Source organism: Nicotiana sylvestris, chromosome 3 (assembly GCF_000393655.2).
Source record: "Nicotiana sylvestris chromosome 3, ASM39365v2, whole genome shotgun sequence".
In the NCBI taxonomy this organism is placed as follows: domain Eukaryota; kingdom Viridiplantae; phylum Streptophyta; class Magnoliopsida; order Solanales; family Solanaceae; genus Nicotiana; species Nicotiana sylvestris.
Window position 1 is genome coordinate 8,931,130 of NC_091059.1, and position 20,865 is coordinate 8,951,994.

At 37.2% G+C, this 20,865-nt stretch overlaps 2 long non-coding RNA genes across 2 annotated transcripts; both read right to left on the reverse strand.

The window, feature by feature from the left end:
* Positions 1-1,151: 1,151 nt before the first annotated feature.
* Positions 1,152-19,908, reverse strand: LOC104245501 (uncharacterized). Its single transcript, XR_715752.2, has 3 exons — positions 19,755-19,908; positions 18,592-18,861; positions 1,152-2,032 (listed from the first exon to the last, which is right to left on the reverse strand). It is a non-coding gene; the product is annotated as an uncharacterized lncRNA (long non-coding RNA).
* On the reverse strand, positions 2,537-14,495 carry LOC104245500 (uncharacterized). The gene is made up of 5 exons (XR_715751.2): positions 11,273-14,495; positions 11,057-11,183; positions 10,704-10,980; positions 10,499-10,617; positions 2,537-10,416 (listed from the first exon to the last, which is right to left on the reverse strand). It is a non-coding gene; the product is annotated as an uncharacterized lncRNA (long non-coding RNA).
* Positions 19,909-20,865: the final 957 nt, after the last annotated feature.

The following is a 20,865-nucleotide window of genomic DNA, read 5'->3' on the forward strand; positions in this document are numbered from 1 at the left end:
AGTTACTTTTCTGTCTGTTGAATTGTGTGGATTGAGTTCATCTAAAGGTTTACCTATATTTAAAAAAAAATGAGAATTAATTACAACAACAAGGAGATCTATAGGAATTAGTAATGGTTTCTCATTTGGATGTGAAAACAAAATGGAGAATGTTATTCACATGAATGCATGTTTTAGCATGTTCTTACATTTGTTTTTTCTATGTATACCTTGTTTAAAATAATTGAGGGTATTTAGTAAACTTAGCAGTGCAGTACAGTTAAACCAAACAATAAAGATGTTATTTAACAACAGCAAATGATACGGTCTATCCAAACATTGTATCCATCAAAACGATACAATACAGTACAATACAATACAATACATTATCAAACGATGGGGAACAATGATCCAAACACAGTGTTAAGGATCCCATTTTGTTGATTGAGATTTGAGATGTAACAAATTTCACTTAAACTTTTGATTTTGCAGGGCAGTCGATAACCAGGTAACTACACTTAAATCTCTATAAAGTTCAAAGTTAGAGGCTGTAAATTGACTCAAACTTGGTGATAGCTTTATGTGGCAACTTGCTCACCCTGTCAGAGACTCGAATGGTAGCTACATGATATGGGGTCATTCTACTGTGGTTGGACCAGTATGTCAACAAACTGTATCGTTCATCTGCAATTGTTACCTTCATAAGTTCAAGACTAACACTGTGATCTGTCTATGCAGATGGGTGAAATTATTGGAACCACAGGGCACGGCGAAACAGTTCTTATAGCTGAGATTGATTATGCTAAGATTCAACACACAAGGTGATCTGCATAATTTTCTGTATATCCCAAGTTGCTTCAGTATGAGATATTGCAGTTATCTTAACTTCATTAAAACCATTTGCAGGGACAGCTTTCCCTTAGAGAATCAAAGGCGCAACGATGTCTATAGATTTATTGACTTGCATCAAGAAAGTCCTTAAGGCTTTGATATATGATACAATAATCTGGTCATGTAATAAGTTTGAAATGTTAATCATTTTAAGGGAATTAATAGATTTGCTTACTAGTAAAGGGGGATCAATAAGGGCCTTGATTTTTGGTCGATATAAATTTGTCTATTCGCATGTTACAGGCTTCCTTGAATTCTGAAACTCTAATATGACCAAGTAATGGCGTCGAGAACAAGATCCTTGCAATTTTAACTTATTGAACCTCATGTAAATAATATACATATACATAGCAATGGTGTTGAACGTCCAAAACCTACACAATTACACAGTGGCAAACCTTTTAAAAAAAAGGGCAGCCCGGTGCACTAAGCTCCTGTTATGCGCGGGATCCGGGGAAGAGTCGGACCACCAGGGTCTATTGTACGCAACCTTACCCTATATATCTGCAAGAGGCTGTTTCCACGGCTTAAACCCGTGACCTCCTGGTCAGATGGCAAACCTTTAGCACCAAGTAAAAACTTCAATGCATAAGGATAAAAACACTAACCTCCAAATATAGAAAGCCAAAAACCTGGCACTGATCCATACTAATGTTACTTGTTTTGAGGAGCACTGATCCATACTAGTCTTGGTAATATGGAGTTGCAATACAAATGTTTGCCATTTATTCGGAGCTATCTGTGCTTGGTGGGGTTGCAACATTGGCCTACTCTCGGGACGGTAAACCACCTGATATCAGAATCTGGAAAGCCTTTGCTTCTCTTGTACGAAACGAGGACTATTACTCGTTTGAGATGATGAAATGCTGCTGCCCCTTTTCCGATAATGGAACATTTCTGAACCAAAAATAAATCTAAAACTTTAAGTTCTAGAAGGTGGGCGTTTGTAAGCTTAGCCCTCTTCTAATCTCATGCTTCTTCCTTCTTGCTTTAGGCTTAGAGAGTTAGAGGCAATGCCATGAACTTGTGCCATAGCTCTTCTCTTTGCAGTGTTTGTGGTGGCAGGTCTTCATTCTATTCTTCTGGAGATCCTTCTCAATATCAAGCATGTCAAGTGGCAATTCAATTCCTCGGTATAGCACCTTTGGGAGCCTACATCTGTCTACATAGTACATCAAAGTAGAGATGCAATTATACATCGCGACAATACCCTTAGGGAATTCTCATATCAGGACTAGTAGTTGATCTTTATTTTTAAGATCATGTTTGGGATATTTGACAAGATTATAAGCAAACAAACTACTGCCTCCAGTGGGAGCAATTTGTCCAAAAGAAATGGCAAAATGAGCACCTCACAAATATTCGAAGATAGACATAGTCATAGTTCTAACATCCACAAGCCTAATGGGTCTATATCTTCATCTGACATAGATGTGCTCTTCCTGAAACAGAGATGAAATTCATTCTTCTACAGAAACAGCATTTGCCTGCCCTGCCCTGCCCCCCTCCCCCCCCCACAAAAGAAGAGCATTCAGACACCCATCACCAGATTCCAGCAAGACAGACGGAAGCCATCATAAGCCTGCGGATTAGTGGCTATAGCTTCAACCATAGTCAAGATATTACTTCATTGTCCTTTCCACAAATGGCTTCTTTCAGCTGTATCAAATTATAGCTGAGAATGAATGCTAGGGCACTAATAGCCTGTTTGGCCAAGCTTCTTTTTGGCCAAAAGTGTTTTTTTTTTTTTTTGCGAAAAGCACTTTTGGCCAAAAATTGAGGTGTTTGGCCAAACTTTTGGAAGGAAAAAAAGTGTTTTTGAGGAGAAGCAGAAGCAGTTTTGGAGAAGCAGAAAAAAATAGTTTCTCTCCAAAAGCATTTATTTGAGAAAAAGGCACTTAGAAGCAGTTTTTTAAAACTTGGTCAAACACTAATTGTTGCTCAGAAGTGTTTTCAAACTAATTAGCCAAACACAAACTGCTTCTCACCAAAAGTACTTTTGAGAAAAGCACTTTTGAAAAAAAGCACTTCTCAAAATAAGCTGATTTTTGCAGCTTGGCCAAACGGGCTATAAGTCCACTATATCCACAAGATGAATGACATAGAAATGTGAATATTTAAAAAAGAAAAATAAAAGAAGTGTGACAATACAAGATTAGACAAAATCATTTGTCAGAGAGCAAATTTAGAATTTAAACACATACACAGAGCCGATGCAGGGAAATTAATCAAGAAACATAACTTCAGCCATTGTTGTTCAAGTGTTCAGGGGAATTGCCTTTGAAACTTTTAGCATAAACCTTAGGGAGCCTTCTAGCCTGTGCCTATCGTAGGAAGTCGGGCTGATGAAATCACAGGCGTATTTATACGTAGGCTAGGGACTCTTAGGCAAATACTTTAGCCTTAGGGACTTCTCATTAAATTATAATTACCCTAGGGACTACTAATATATGGTAGTTTCTTTCCATCAAAAAAATTATCATATATGCATAACTACAGAATATTATCTGATATATTATTTCTTTTGAGAGACCAAGTAAATAATTTATTATAAATTTCTAACATTCTCCCACTTGGCCCACATATTAAAATCAGATAATCCTTTAGGAGAGATAAACATATAATATGGCCATAGACTTTAAAACTCAACTAAAAATTATGCAACAATCACTTTAGCTAGAACATATCATTACATGAATCATGACGGTCATGCTCTTAAACAAATACTTCCTTCCATGGATTACTATGCACAATACATTCTAACAAAGTGTCCACAACTTTATGAATGAACTTAATATAAGTCATTTAGAGTCCAACTTTATTGATCCAATGATCACAAAATAATACATGAAAAACCAAAGTGTGCACTATCATGTATATCAAAATAAACATTATGACTAGACAATCTGTTAGAGAATAAAGCAAGGCTAAATTGAGCTACTAAGACCCATATGAGTTACATGATCCTTGAAAATATTAGTTGGCAGGCCTTTAGTCATAGGATCAACAATCATCAAAGTAGTACTAACATGCTCAAAACTCACATCTTGCTTCTTCACATAGTTTTTAACCATCAAGTACGTTATGTCGATGTACTTGCTTCGGCTGCCACTTTTGTTATTCTTAGAAAAGAATACTGCAGCTGAATTGTCACAGAAGATTCTTAATGGCCTTGAAATGGAATCGACAATCCTAAGGCCGGAAATAAAGTTCTTCAACCATAACGCATGTGATGTAGCTTCATAGCATGCTATAAATTCAGCTTCCATTGTGGATGTTGCAATAATGGCCTGCTTGACACTTCTCCAAGATACAACACCTCCAGCAAGAAGGAAAAAAATGTATCATGAAGTGGATTTACCAGTGTCTTTGCATCCACCTAAATCAGAGTCTGAATATCCAATCACCTCCAATGAGTCAGAGTATTTGTATGTGAGCTTAAAATCCTTGGTTCTTTGCAAATATCTCAAGGCCCTTTTACCAGCTTTCCAATGGTCAAGACCAGGGTTACTTTGATATCTGCCAAGCATTCCTACCGCAAAAGCAATATCAGATCTAGTACAGACTTGTGCATACATAAGGCTCCCAACAGAATTTGTCACCTTTAATTATGGGTGCTGCTATAGGTGAACAATTTTTCATCCCGAATCTTTCCAGAATTCTTTCAATATAGGCCTTTTGACACAGTCCAAATAATCTTTGGGATCTGTCTCTGTGAATCTCTATGCCAATGACATAAGAAGCTTCACCCATATCCTTCATCTCAAAATTCTAGATAAGGAACTATTTAATCTCGTGCAGCAATCCCACATCACTACTTGCAAGCAAAATGTCATCCACATATAGGACTAGAAAAATATATTTGCTCCCACTTATCTTAAGGTATATACACTGATCAATGATGTTCTCCGTAAATCCAAAAAAAGAAAGAACATTATAAAATTTAATATGCCATTGGCGGGAAGCCTGCTTTAGCCCATAAATGGATTCATTCAACTTGAAAACAAGGTGACCTTTGCCCTTTATCACAAAATCCCTCAGGCTGACGCATGTATACCTCCTCTTCAAGATTTCTATTCAGGAAAGCGGTTTTCACATCAATTTGATGCAACTCTAAATCAAAATGAGCTACTAATGCCATGATTATTCTCAATGAATCCTTCTTTGATGCTGGAGAGAAGGTTTCATGGTAATCAATGTCTTCCCTTCGAGTAAAACTCTTAGCTACAAGTCTAGCTTTATATCGTTCGATATTACCCGATGAGAATCTTTTAGTTTTAAAGACCCACTTGGAACCTATGGTAGAGGATCCCTTTTGGTAATTCGACGAGATCCAAGACTTTATTTTTAGCCATAGATTCTAACTATTCTTTCATGGCATCATACCAAAGTGTAGAGTTTTCTCCACTCATGGCTTGTGAACACGAGCATGGATCATCTTTTAGTCCAATATCATAATCAGACTCTTGGAGATATACCACATAGTTGCTAGAAATTGCTTAATTTCAAATTCTTGAGGATTTTCTCACTCGCACTGGTTTAGACACTTCTTCAGTGGGTTCAGGTACAGAGGGTTGATCTTCATGTGGCTCCTCAAGTGGTGGTGGCTCTTTAACTTGTTGTTCAAATAATTCATGAGAATATTTCTGAGCAACATTCAAGTTCCCGGTGTATAAAGGTACCACAGGTGGTTACCTTATTTCTTCCAATTCCACTCTTTGAGTCAAACCACTCCCACTTTCTTCATGTTCCTCAAGAAATTTAGCATTTCTAGCCTCAACAATATTAGGAGAATGAGAAGGACAATAAAACCTAAATCCCTTAGAGTTAACTGCATAGCCTATAAAATGACCGCTTATTGTTCTTTCATCCAACTTCGTTAGTCGTGGATTATAAACCCTCACTTCAGTTGGACATCCCCAAACGTGTAAATGGTTTAAACTACGTTTCCATCCTTTCCATAACTCGAAAGGTGTCTTGGAGACAGCCTTGGATGGAACCCTATTTAAAATATACACAGCAGTTTTTAAGGCTTCACTCAATAAGGATAAAGGTAAACTTGATCTGCTAATCATGCTTCTTACCATGTCCATTAATGTCCGGCTCCTTCTTTCTGCCACACCATTTTGTTGTGGTGTTCCTGGCATGGTATATTAGACAATTATACCTTCACTTTCAAGGAACACAGCAATTGGACCCTTAACTTATCCCTTATCTGTGTACCTACCATACTATTCTCCACCCCTATTAGATCTTACAATTTTGATTTGAGCACCAGTTTGTTTCTCTACTTCTGTTTTGTATACTTTAAAAGCATCAAGTGCTTCTGATTTGTTAAACAGAAATAGAGATACATATATCTTGAATAGTCATCAATAAATGGAATAAAATATCTCTCACCATTCAAGCAACTGAGAACTCCTTTTGGCACCTTTAGTTGATTTGTTGGTCTGCTTACCTTTTATACCATGCCAGAATAGACGTATTGTTCACTTCCTATCGGCTTTCTCTGAGTTAGAGAGCCCTGCGTGATTTTGGCAATGTAAATTGTAGCACCAAAATCAATCCACCATGTATTATCAGAAACTTCAGCAAAATTTGATTCATAACATACAAAGGTAAAATTACCTTTCTTCTCAAGTCATTTCTTGTATTTCAGGCAATCCTTCTTCCAGTGTCCCTTCTTCTTACAGAAACGACAAGCATCTTTGTCAAAGGTGTTTTTCTTCTTCATAGGAACACTTTTGCCCTTCTTTGCATTTCTCTTACCATGAGCCACCATATTAACACTTTCAGGTATCTCATGCTTCAACCTCTCTTCTTCTTGAACACACATCGTCAAAAGTTTATTGATTGACCATTTATCCTTATGTGTGTTGTAAGAAATCTTAAACGGACCATATTCCGCAGGAAAGGAGTTGAGAATGAAATGCACAAGAAATGGTTAAGACATATCAACTTCAAGGGACTTGAGTTTAGCATCAATATCTCTCATCTCCATAATGTGCTCACGCACTGTACGACTTCTGTCAAAAGTCATACTTGAGAACCTCTTCATAAGGATGTTGGGCAATGCCTTGTCAGAGCTTACGAATTGTTCATCAATTGCCTTCATGTAAGCTTTGACCTTATCGCTATTTAGGGATAGAACCCCTAATGCTTTGGCTTATATGGGCTTTTATGAGCATTAAACTTAAGCAATTGGATCGCTCCCACCGCTCATAATCAACATTAGCCGTTGGCATACTTGATTCCGTTGGAACAGGTGGTTCATCCACACGGAGTGCCAGGTCCAAATCCAAGCACCCTAAAGTGAGAAGGATTTTCTCCTTCCATTCAGTATAATTGTCACCAGAAAGCATTAGAATTCGAGCATTCTCATTAAAAATAGTGGTAGGAAAAGCGGTAAAGACAGAAAAACAAGGATAAACATACATAAGCTATGAAGTACAATCCATCAAAGGTGAATCGCGTAAAATACCGATTCTAAGTAAATTCTAAACCCTCCTGTGGGCAGAGGTTGCAACTTGTAACCCATGCATAGAATTTACTTTACTTTATTAGACTAGTAAACCAAAACACAGAAATTAATCCGTACCAGTGGGCATAAGATAATTTTCTAACTTAAAGGTTTACTGTCTCATTCCAATTAATTTCACCAAAACGGTTACCTCCTTGTAGGCCCAGGTTACCATTTTAATGAGATAATTGGACTAAATAGATGTCACTATAATTTTAATCACTAAACTTTATGTGATTGAACAACTTAATTTCTTTTGTATCAAGTACTCAAGATGTCGTGGCTACTCCTAAGTACATCACACAAAAGAAAACTCAAATATGACATCTCAAAATAATCAACTTAACGAAGATGTTGATTAGTTTCAAAACATGAACATAAAATATAAGCACAATGCCATTGTTCCAAAAACCAAGTCTCAATTCTTATAATTAATCTAAATATCTAAATATTACAAAGAAACAAACACGTCCAAAAGTGACATGATTGCTCTAAGTACTTAACTGAATAAATGTTTCCATTCACGTCTAAATATACAACTAGCAAATAATGATCATAATGATTCTGAACAAAACATGATTCATGTCATCATGTGTCTAGAAAGTATTACTTCCACGATTATCGTTTTCTAGGAACAAAGCATGACTCATAAAAAAAAAATTGATGAATCTAAACCAATGGAACATTAAAACTACAATACCAAACTTTATTCCAGTATTGCAAATGGGTAGGAGACAATATCATAGAGATGCGAAGAGTCTGGGGCAAACAACATGAAATAGTGAAACATATCACCACTAGTATATACTATTTATATCATGCTTTTATATGATCCACTCAGTCAAATTAATCGGAAAGCCCACAGAAGACCCAGAACAACTAGATTATCACCATATATTGCGACAAGAATTTCCCGAATAAATTAGCTAAAGGGAGGCTCTGATACCACGATGTAGAATTTAAACACATACACAGAGCCGACACAACGGAAATTAATCAAGAAACATACCTTCAGTCATTGTTGTTCAAGCGTTGTAGGAAATTGCCTTTGAAACTTTTAGCAGAAACCTTAGGGAGCCTTCTGGCATGTGTCTATCGTAGGATGCCGGACTGAAAGAGTCACATGCGTATTTATAGGTAGGCTAGGGACTCTTAGGCAAATATTTTAGCCCTAAGGACTTCTTATTAAATTATAATTACCCAAGGAACTACTAATATATGGTAGTTTCTACTTTAGCCCTAGAGACTTCTTATTAAATTATAATTACCCAAGGGACTTATATGGTAGTTCTTTCCATCAAAGAAATTACCACATATGCATAACTACAGAATATTATCTCATATATTATTTCCTCTGGGAGACAAGGTAAATAATTTATTACTTACCTTATATGTGGGCCACACTAGAAGTCTCTAGAAGAGACGGTGAATTTCTAACACAAATAGCACATGAAGAGAAGAAAAAGAGAGAAAGGTTGTCCAAGATGGTTTGATCATGTCCTACGTGACTGCACCTATCCGCAAGTGTGATACTATGAAAATGGGGTTGACCTAAAATTACATGGAAGAATGTTATTTCCAAAGACCGACAATCTCTTGGAATTCATGCGAAAACGAAGAATAGAAAGTCAGACTGCCAATCCACAGACATGGGGCTTTCTATCAACCATTAGGGCTCAGTTACCCTAATATTTACTAATTCATAAGCCATATAATACACCACTAAAAACAGTGCAATTCCGTCCACTATTTCCGACCAAAATCAGTCAGAAATTGATAATTTTCGACCGAATTCCGACCGATTTTAATTGGTCGGAAAAATGACGGTCGTAAACGTGTACTGACCGAAATCGGTCGGAAATTTCTGACCCAAGTCTGTCGGAAATTTCAAAGTGTTGACTGACTGTCAGACTTTAATTTCCGACCGAAATCAGTCGGTAACTATTAATTTTTTTTTTAATTTCTGAAATTGATCGGGAAATATAAAAAAAATATTTAATTAAATAATTAGTTGTAAATTTACTTAAAAAATAAATATAAATTCATAATTTCTGACCGAATATATTCAAAAAAATTGGAGAATTTATTTGAAATCTACGACTGAATTCGGTCGGAAATTATGAATTTCTGGGCAAAAAATTAATTTCCGACCTATTTCGTTCGGAAATCTGGGTAAAAACTAGGCAGAAAATGCCTATTTTTAAGCTACACTACCTGCCAATTACAACCAATATCAATCCTATAATGGCAGTATTACATTGCTGCCATTCAACCATAATTAATCAACAACAATGAATATACTAACAACAACAATTAACTAACACTAACAACCATTATCTAACAACAATAACTAATAACAACCACAACTACTAAAATGTTTAGCAATACAATCATCATTCAAAATTAGTTTCAACAAAATATTGACAAGTTCAATACTTTGTTTAGCAATACACAACATTCAATGAATGTTTTATCTATCATCCTCTCCATCTTAACTCCTAGAACCTTTATCGTCGGCACATGCGGAAGGCTCTCGAGACCTGGGAATGCGGAAAGCACCACTAGCAAGAAGATTGGTCAACTGACCTTGAAGGAGATTAAATTGTTCGTCCCTCCTTTCTAGTTGAACTTGAAGGGTACCAAATTGTTCATCTTTCTTTTTTCTCTAGCCTTTGTCTCTTCAAGCTCTACTGTCAGCTTTGCGATCTTCTGTTCCATAGACGATATAGCCGACCTATCAATCGCCTTACCTTGGGTCGAAGTCCCTATACCTTGCAATCCAGCCCTGTAGCGCCGAAATGATTTATTTGGAATCTTCTGTTCCATAGACGATATAGCCGACCTATCAATCGCCTTACCTTGGGCCGAAGTCCCTATACCTTGCAATCCAGCCCTGTAGCGCCGAAATGATTTATCTGGAAGGTCGTATGCTATCCCCTTTTAAGGACCACCGACAACATCCAACCATATCCTCTGTGCTTTTACGTCTGAAATGGGTGGTCGCCTTGCTCATTCGGTGGCAAGCTCTGAGTGTACTCCTCCACATTAATCTTGTAGCGATATTACTAACTATATAATATTATAAACATTTATAGTTATGAAACTTACATGTGTAGTCTCCGCCCGGTCCTCGACCCATCTAGTTGGATCTGTCGGTGCCTTCTTCTTCCAGATGTAAGTCTCCATGAAGAACTCATCATGAGACATCTTCCTCCCATATTTTTTTCCTACAAATATAATAAAACGTGTTAACGAAATTAACATATGTAAATATAGTTCGATAAAAATAGACCGAAATACTTTAAGGAATTACCAGTTGTCTCCTCGTATCCCCATCTCCTTGAACCCAAACAGTGCAATGAGCCACCCTTCTCAGATGCTCGGTCCTTCTTTCCCAGTTCACTCTACTTCTCGAATTTCTCGGTGGCCTAATACCTCTGCAGATCCTCCCATAAATCCGGTAGAACCCATGAAGGCTTCTTGTTAACCTTTCAAGCGGAGCAGAAGGAATTAAAGAGTCTCTTACGACATTTGTACTCCCAATTTGCACAAATTTCACGGTTATACCGGTCCTCCCAGGCATACTTAGTCTGCATATAAAGTATGTAACGTTAGATGAAAATATTAATAATATAATGCTTAAATAGATAAGAATTGTATTAAAACCTTAAATTAGTTGAACATTTGTTGCACGAGATCCTCTGGAAAGTCACTCCAAGTCGAATAGGATACATTATACAACCCGCCAAGAATATCAGTGATTATCTTTATAACCTGATGATTAGGAATGAACCTGCAACATAGCAATTACATTATATAAACAAGAGTAGCTATTATAATTCAACAAAAATAAAGAAGTAATAAATAAATCTTACCCATTACCTTCAGGCTTGATGATCATCATATGATAACGATCATAACGCATTTCATCTGGATCATCATCCTTCGATGAATCTGAAGCGTGCGCAGAAGTGAGGGCATCTGGCTCAGTGCTACTATCCCGAAGACGAAGTCTTGAAATGCTAGGAGACGTACTCCGTGGGGAAGGAGACGGGGTCCCTGATGAAGATGGATGTGATCCACACCCATGCATCGACCTAGACCCCTGCTGCGATCCAGTCGGCTGAAATCTAGATGGATGCGATCCAACTGGAGATGAAGCAAATGGAGCAGATGACGGGTGTACCACATCTGTGACTGGTGACTCGATGCACCCATGTAACTACTTGTAGGATCATGTGGAGGAAGCAGGGCACAGCCTTGTGGCGGAGAATGGTGATAATACTGCTGGGCGGGCGAATGGTGGGTAGTATGATGAGTAGATGGATGTGGTGGAATAGTTCTGTGCCTAGAAGATTGCTGCCGGCCATCAGCAGCAGAGGGATGCAAGTCTGGAGTGGAAGCGAGGATGTAGCACCATCATCATGAACAATAGGCCTTTTATCCTTCCTAGACCGACCTCGACCCCTACCGCCCTTTTGCATAAATTAAAGATAATGTTAGAATTGAGAATATAAATCTATATAAGTTGAGAGCGCTTGAAAAAACTAACATGCTAGTCGTCTTCGTCGACGTATCCTTCCTTTTCACTTATTTCATTTTCATTAGGTGATTCTTCATCCTCATTTGGATTGTTATTTCCTCCCTATCAACTTCTTCTAATATGCATTGAGGATGCTCCAAGTAATTTTCTAACTGATCATCTACCATTTGGTTAACACTTGAGGTATCGTTTTGGTAAGCAACATCTAGCACGTTCTCAACTTTCATCCTACTAACAGGCTTTGTTTTGATTACAACCAACCAATCAGCCGTATCCCTCCGCAATGGATATGGAGCATAGTACACTTGCCTAACTCTTTCTGCAATTATAAAAGGATCATACTCCCTCTTTTTATTAACCTCAATTATGTTGTACTACGAGTGTACATTTGTACCTCTTCTAGGTGTTGGGTCAAACCACTTGCATCGGAAAAGTATGCTCTTCTTATTTGGCCAGCCTGAATATGACAATTCCAGAATCTCTTTGATCACACCATAATAATCATTTTCTCCCTCCTGGTTGCCTTCACCACCTTTGACACACAACCCATTGTTATTGCTTTGTTTTATACTTAGAGCAGTCCTCGGTGTGAAATTTGTAACCATTCACATAATACATAGACATAGTCGTAACCGTAGGTGTAGGTCCCCAAGATATGTCTTTCAAAAATTGATTAACATCGTTGTTTGGATTATTGACCTACATGTAGCGTTAAATATAACACAAGTGAGCAAGTATATTCACAAGTATGTATATTCATATGTGAGAAAGTATGTAAGATGCACTTACACACTCTTTAAAACATGCCTCAAATGTAGAATATACAACACCATGACCAAATTGACTCACGAAGTCACTGAGCGACGCATTGAAAATTATTTGTTAGCTGCATCAACCAAATTAAATAGTAGCTCATGTAAATTAATCTTACGTCAACACTTACTTAAGAAAGGGTTGAACTTCCGGACAATTTAGCAACACATGATTTGTACTACATACTAGTTAGGCCCATTTTTGTTCGATCTTTAGAACCTCGGCCTGGTTGATTGAATATGGACATTGATGGATGTAATGGATCAATCACCACATTGTGCCGATTGGGCCTATTTCTAGCACATGGCACATGACTATCAAAGTAGTAAGAACAAAAATGGGCAATTTCCTTTCCAAGATAGGCTTCGCATATGGATCCTTCAATCATAATCCTCTGTTTAACAAATCGTTTACACTTGCCGATAGTCCTGCATGATCGTCTAATATGACAATGTGCATGACTATCGGCAAGTGTAAATAATTTGTTAAACAGAGGAATAGGATTGAAGGATCCTCATGCGAAGCCTATCTTGCAAAGGAAATTGCCCATTTTTGTTCTTACTACTTTGACAGTCATGTGCCATGTGCTAGAAATAGGCCCAATCGGCACAATGTGGTGATTGAGATTGATCCATTATATCCACCAATATCCGTATTCAATCAACCAGGCCGAGGTTCTAAAGATCGAACAAAAAGGGGCCTAAGTAGTATGGAGTACAAATCAGCTTCAAATCATGTGTTGCTAAATTGTCCGGAAGTTCAACCCTTTCTTAAGTGTTGACGTAAGATTAATTTACATGGGCTACTATTTAATTTGGTTGATGCAACTAACAAATAATTTTCAATGCGTCGCTCAGTGACTTCGTGAGTCAATTTGGTCATGGTGTTGTATATCTACATTTGAGGCATCGTTTAAAGAGTGTGTAAGTGCATCTTACATACTTTTTCACATGTGAATATACATACTTGTGAATATAATTGCTCGCTTGTGATTTATTTAACGCTAGATGTAGGTCAATAATCCAAACAACGGTGTTAATCAATTTTTGAAAGACATATCTTGGGGACCTACACCTACGGTTACGACTATGCCTAAGTATTATGTGAATGGTTACAAATTTCACACCGAGGAATGCTCCAAGTATTAAAAAAAAGGCAATAACACTGGGTGTGTGTCAAAGGTGGTGAAGGCAACCAAGATCGGGAAAATGATTATTATGGTGTGATCAAAGAGATTCTAGAACTGTCATATTCAGGTTGGCCAAATAAGAAGATCATAATTTTCCGATGCAAGTGGTTTGACCCAACACCGAGAAGAGGAACAAATGTACACTCGCAGTACAACATAATTGAGGTTAATAAAAAGAGGGAGTATGATCCTTTTATAATTACATAAAGAGTTAGGCAAGTGTACTATGCTCCATATCCATTGCGGAGGGATATGGCTGATTGGTTGGTTGTAATCAAAACAAAGTATGTTGGTAGGATGAAAGTTGAGAACGTGCTAGATGTTGCTAACCAAAACGATACCTCAAGTGTTAACCAAATGGTGGATAATCAGTTAGAAAATTACTTGGAGAATCCTCAACGATATTAGAAGAAGTTGATAGAGAGGAAATAACAATCCAAATGAGGATGAAGAATCACCTAATGAAAATGAAATAAGTGAAAAGGAAGGATACGTCGACGAAGACGACTAGCATGTTAGTTTTTTCAAGCGCTCTCAACTTATATAGATTTATATTCTCAATTCTAACATTATCTTTAATTTATGCAAAAGGGCGGTAGGGGTCGAGGTCGGTCTAGGAAGGATAAAAGGCCTATTGGTCATGATGATGGTGCTACATCCTCGCTTCCTTCCACTCCACACTTGCATCCCTCTGCTGCTGATGGCCGGCAGCAATCTTCTAGGCACAGAACTATTCCACCACATCCATCTACTCATCATACTACCTACCATTCGCCCGCCCAGCAGTATTATCACCATTCTCCGCCACAAGGCTATGCCCTGCTTCCTCCACATGATCATACAAGTAGTTACATGGGTGCATCGAGTCACCAGTCACAGCCATGTGTACACCCGTCATCTGCTCCATTTGCTTCATCTCCAGCTAGATCGCATCCACCTAGATTTCAGCCGGCCGAATCGCAGCAGTGGTATGGATCGTAGCAGGGGTCTAGATTGATACAGGGGTGTGGATCGCATCCATCTTCATCAGGGACCCCGTCTCCCTCTCTACGGAGTTCGTCTCTTAGCATTTCTAGACTTCGTCTTCGGGATAGTAGCACTAAGCCAGATGCCCTCACTTCTGTGCACGCTTCAGATTCATCGGAGGATGATGATCCAGATGAAGTGCGTTATGATCGTTATCATAGGATGATCGTAATGGGTAAGATTTATTTATTACTTCTTCATTTTTGCTGAATTATAATAGCTACTCTTGTTTATTTAATGTAATTGCTACGTTGCAGGTTCATTCCTAATCATCAGGTTACAAAGATAACCACTGATATTCTTAGCGGATTGTATAATGCACCATATCCGACTTGGAGTGACTTTCCAGAGGATCTCGTGCAACAAATGTTCAACTAATTTAAGGTTTTAATACAATTCTTATCTATTTAAGCATTATATTAACAATATTTTCATCTACGTTACGTACTTTATTTGCAGATTAAGTATGCCCGGGAGGACCGGTATAATCGTGAAATTTGTACAAATTGGGAGTACAAATGTCGTAAGAGACTCTTTAATTCCTTCTGCTCCGCTCGAAAGGTTAACAAAAAGCCTTCATGTGTTCTACCGGATTTATGGGAGGATCTGCAAAGGTATTGGGCCACCGAGAAATTCGAGAAGCAAAGTGAACTGGGAAAGAAGGCCCGAGCATCTGAGAAGGGTGTCTCATTGCAGTGTCTGGGTTCAAGGAGCATGAGGGATACAAGGAGACAACTGGTAATTCCTTAAAATATTTCGGTCTATTTTTTTCGAACTATATTTACATATGTTAATTTCATTAACACGTTTTATTATATTTGTAGGAAAAAAAATATGGGAGGAAGATGACTCATAATGAGTTCTTCATGGAGACTCACATCCGGAAGAAGGCACCGACAGATCCAACTAGATAGGTCGAGGACCGGGCGGAGACTACGCATGTAAGTTCCATAACTACTATAAATGTTTATAATATTATATAGTTAGTAATTTTCTATCTTCTAAATAAAGGGTCGCTACAAGATTAATATGGAGGAGTACACTCAGAGCTTGCCACCGAATGAGCAAGGTGAGCGACCGCCCATTTCAGACGAAGAAGCGTAGAGGATATGGTTGGATGTTGTCGGTGGTTCTAAAAAGGGGATAGTATACGACCTTCCAGATAAATCACTTCGGCGCTACAGGGCTGGATTACAAGGTATAGGGACTTCCGCCCAAGGCGAGGCGATTGATACGTCGACTATATCGTCTATGGAACAGAAGATGGCAAAGCTGACAGCAGAGCTTGAAGAGACGAAGGCTAGAGAAAAAAGAGAGATGAACAATTTGGTACCCTTCAAGTTCAACTAGAAAGGAGGGGCGGACAATTTAATCTCCTTCAAGGTCAGCTGGCCAATCTTCTTGCTAGTGGTGCTTTCCCCATTTCTCGGTCTCGTGAGCCTTCCCCATGTGCCGACGATGAAGGTTCTAGGAGTGAAGATGGAGATTATGCTAGATAAAACACTCATCGAATGGTGTGTATTGCTAAACAAAGTATTGAACTTGTCAATATTTAGTTGAAACTAGTTTTGAATGATGATTGTATTGTTATTTTGTTATTGAACATTTTAGTAGTTGTTGTTGTGGTTGTTATTAGTTGTTGTTGTGGTTGTTAGATAATGGTTGTTAGTGTTAGTTAATTGTTGTTGTTGTTGTTAGTATATTCATTGTTGTTGATTAATTATGGTTGAATGGCCATGGAAGCATATATGGAAAACCAAGATTCCCTATAAGGTAGCTTGTTTCACTTGGCTATTAGCATAAGATGTTGTCTTAACCCAGGATAATCTCATAAAGAGAGGAATCTCTTTGTGCTCAAAATGTCTTCTATGTGGGAAAAGTGCTGAGACAGTTAGCCATCTATTTCTACACTGCAAGATAACAAACCAACTATGGAAAATTTTTATTAATCTTAGGGGTATTTCATAGACAATGCCCCATAAGATCACTGAAGTTCTTTTTAGTTGGGAAGAAGTTGGAGCTGAAACAACTAACAGAGATAGATGGAGGATTGTCCCAGCATGCATCTGGTGGACAGTCCGGAAGGAAAGGAATGCTAGATGTTTTGAAGACAAAAGTAACTCAGTGCAGAAGATCAAACTCAATTGTATTCTTCTTTTTTGTTTTTGGTGTAAACAGATTTATACAGAAGATACATTGTCAATCATAGACATATTAGGATCTTACTAGGATTGCACACTAGTGCATCTAGTTAGCATTTACCTGTAAATATGGTTTTTAGTACAACCCATGTACTGATTTTATAATATAAACAAATGTTATCATTTAAAATTATGGTTGAATGGCAGCAATGTAATGTTGCCATTATAGGATGGATATTGGTTGTAATTGGCAGGTGGTGTAGCTTAAAAATAGGCATTTTCTACCCAGTTTTTACCTAGATTTAATTTTTTTTGCGCAGAAATTCATAATTTTCGACCGAATTCGGTCGGAAATTATGAATTTATATTTATTTTTTTAAATAAATTAACTAATTATTTAATTAAAAAAATTAATAGTTACCGACCGATTTCGATCAGAAATTAAAGTTTGACAGTCAGTCAACGCTTTGAAATTTCCGACCGAACACGTTTGCGACCATAATTTTTCCGATCAATTAAAATCGGTCAAAATTCGGTCGAAAATTATCAATTTCCGACCGATTTCGGTCGGAAATAGTGGACGGGATTGCACTGTTTTTTAGTAGTGACAAAAGCACATATCATGCAATTAGTTTCTTATCTTAACAAGTAGACGGCACAGGCACCAGCCATACTGCCAGAGATTAAGGATTATCACGTTCTCAAGCATAAACTGAAGAGAGCAGCACCATCCTTACTGATCAATAAATCAAACTAGTACATGAAAGTCCAGCAGACAGATTTTAAGAAGCCCAATCTTAAAAGAATGGGCTTGCAGGATATCTAAACAACTTTTTTCTTTTTGTTTTTTGACAAACAAGGACTTAAAGTATTTATCACCCAGCTAAACACCTCAAACCTACAATCTTTCAAGGGTATAGGTCTCCAAATGGAAAATCCTGCAACCCTATCAACCCAAAATCCACCTCCACACACAAGAATGAAAAGATGAAGGAACAAATGAGGAGATAAAGAAGGGAATTATTTGCTAAGCAAAGAAAGTTGCAAGTCTTTAAGAAGCTAAGGAATGTTGAAGTGATATGTACAAGAATTTCTTCAGACATATAGGAGTTGTATATGCCATATATCATGAGATTAAATGTAGGCATGAGAAATTAACTTGACCCTGAAATTTCACTCTGCAAGCAGAAAAGATAGAAAATACAACTTACCCTCAAAGTGACATCACCGAGATCCAATTTTAACGCAATACTCATATTCACACATTTCGTGTTTTGCTTATGTACATATTTCCAATTTTAACGCAATACTCATATTCACACATTTCTTCTAAGTTGATAAAGGTACATATATGGATACAAGATGCACATAAGCAAAACAAGGTAAACAATGACAAAACTCTGCAAAAGGCATTACAAAGATGACGATTCAGGGAAAAAAATATATGAAATTGCTAAAAGCAAATAGGAGATCGAGGGTAGGGATATACCTCCAGCAGCAAGTCTATGACACGTTTTATCTGAGGCCCCACGGGAGCTTTTCTTATGCTATGTATGTGTTGAAGCCTTTCTGAGTCATTTGAAAATTAAACGGCAGGGGCAGGAGGTTTAGCACTAGCTGTCACTGTTGCAGTTGGCAATGTATTATTTTGACGGAGTTGGCATCGGAGGTCCTGCTTTGGCAGCTATACTCTAAGTGTAGATTGGCACTTCTTCTGCTGCTTCTAGAACCTCTGCAAACTTTCTTCCAGTGAAGCCATCTGGTAAAAAATAGAGCTTACTTCAAAAGAAAAGAACACTGCTGCAGAATGAACTGGTACAACATCCTAATCTATCGAATTATTTCTGAAAGAACTATACTTCTCCGCAGAACTTAGAAGCTAAAATTTTCAGAAACTTGACAAAAATTAATAATTCTAGGGTCCTTTCTATAAAAAATAGAGTATGTTGCAAAAGAAACATCACCCAAAACATTTGACAGGGCTGACTCCACCTCTTCATGGTCCTCACAATACAAAGAATAAATTTCCAACATCTCTCTTATGATTATGAGAAATGGTAGTCCTTTTTAACCTCTTACCAAATGCATATTGCATGATATTACTATGTCTATTATCTCTATAATAATTATGAGAAATGGTCATGTCCCTCTTACCAAATGCATACATGATATCACTGTGTCTATTATCTCTATAATTATGAGAAATTGGTTCACGGGCATTAAATGGATGATATTACTGTGACTATTATCTCTACAATTATGAGAAATTGGTTCACGGGCATTAAATGGATGATATTACTGTGACTATTATCTCTATAATTATGAGAAATTGGTTCATGGGCATTAAATGCATGATATTACTGTGTCTATTATCTCTAGATTAGAACTTTGATCCTTTAAATTATTACTGGTTAACAACAATTAGGTGAACCATGAAAGACTACCATTATCTAAAACCAGTAAAATAGTAACTATCATAAATTATTCCAAAGAATTAATCACAAAAAAAAAATACAAACAGAAACAACAGATTTTGAAGCTTCCATAAAATATACAGCGCCCAAAAAGAAATTTTATGATAAAGCATAAAAAACAAGACACATTTAAACACTCTATTCTTGAGGGCATGGAAGGCAACTGTGGTGAACTGACCTTAACCAAATTAGAGAAAAATTGAACGCCGGTAGTAACCCACCAAGGCGGACGGCGGACGGCGGACGGCGGACGGCGGGGACAGCGGCGGCGACGAGATTGTTATTTGTATGGGATCAAAAAGAAGAAGAAAAGAAACAAGATAGGTTAATCCAAGCAAATAAGTTAGGGGCTTAAATACTCACTTAGACCCTTTAAGTTTGAAACCGACACTTCTACGCCATCTTGTTTAAGGATCGAACAACTTTAACCTTTTCAATAATAAAATGTAAAAAAATAACTAGGGGTTCATGGTTCGATTTAGATCGGTTTTTCTCTAAAAAGAAATCAAATAAAGTAAGTTGGTTCTTTAAATATTGGAACCAAACTAAATCAAATAAGTCGATTTTTTACCGATTTGATCTTTGTCGGGTTTTTGGTTTTTTGGTTATTTATCGATCTTTCCTTAAATATGAGACATACACCACCAAACACATATTCCGGCGATCACATTTTTAACGTAACACTGTCAAATCAATTGATTTTTGTGAAATCTATTATTTACCAAGATATATTGATGATAAATGAATCAAATAGTAATGAATAATTTAAATACTCAATTAAAAATCGATTATTTTTAACATAAAATAAATTCTTGTACTTAACAAAAGAAAAGTATCGGTCAAACTAGAATGTAAAAGCAATCAATTAGATTATTATAATAGTAAAGAATTAGACTAAAAATACAAATGATTAATATGTACCATAAATTTTAAAAACTTTATATAAAAATATGCATAGATATAAGTACAACAACAACAACAACAACAATACAGTATAATTCCACTAGTGGAGTCTGGGGAGGATAGTGTGTACACAGACCTTACCCCTACCCTGGGATAGAGAGGCTGTTTCCAAATAGACCATCGGCATCCTTCCCTCCAAAAACTCCTCACCTTGCTTTTGGGGTGACTCGAACTCACAACTTCTTGGTTGGAAGTGGAGGTTGCTTATACATAGATATAAATGTAATAATAAATTTAAATAGTTGCTTCTATAGTCGGTTCGGTTCAATTTTTGTCATTTTTTTATTAAACCAAAACCAGACCAAGCTTGATCGGTTTTTAAAATT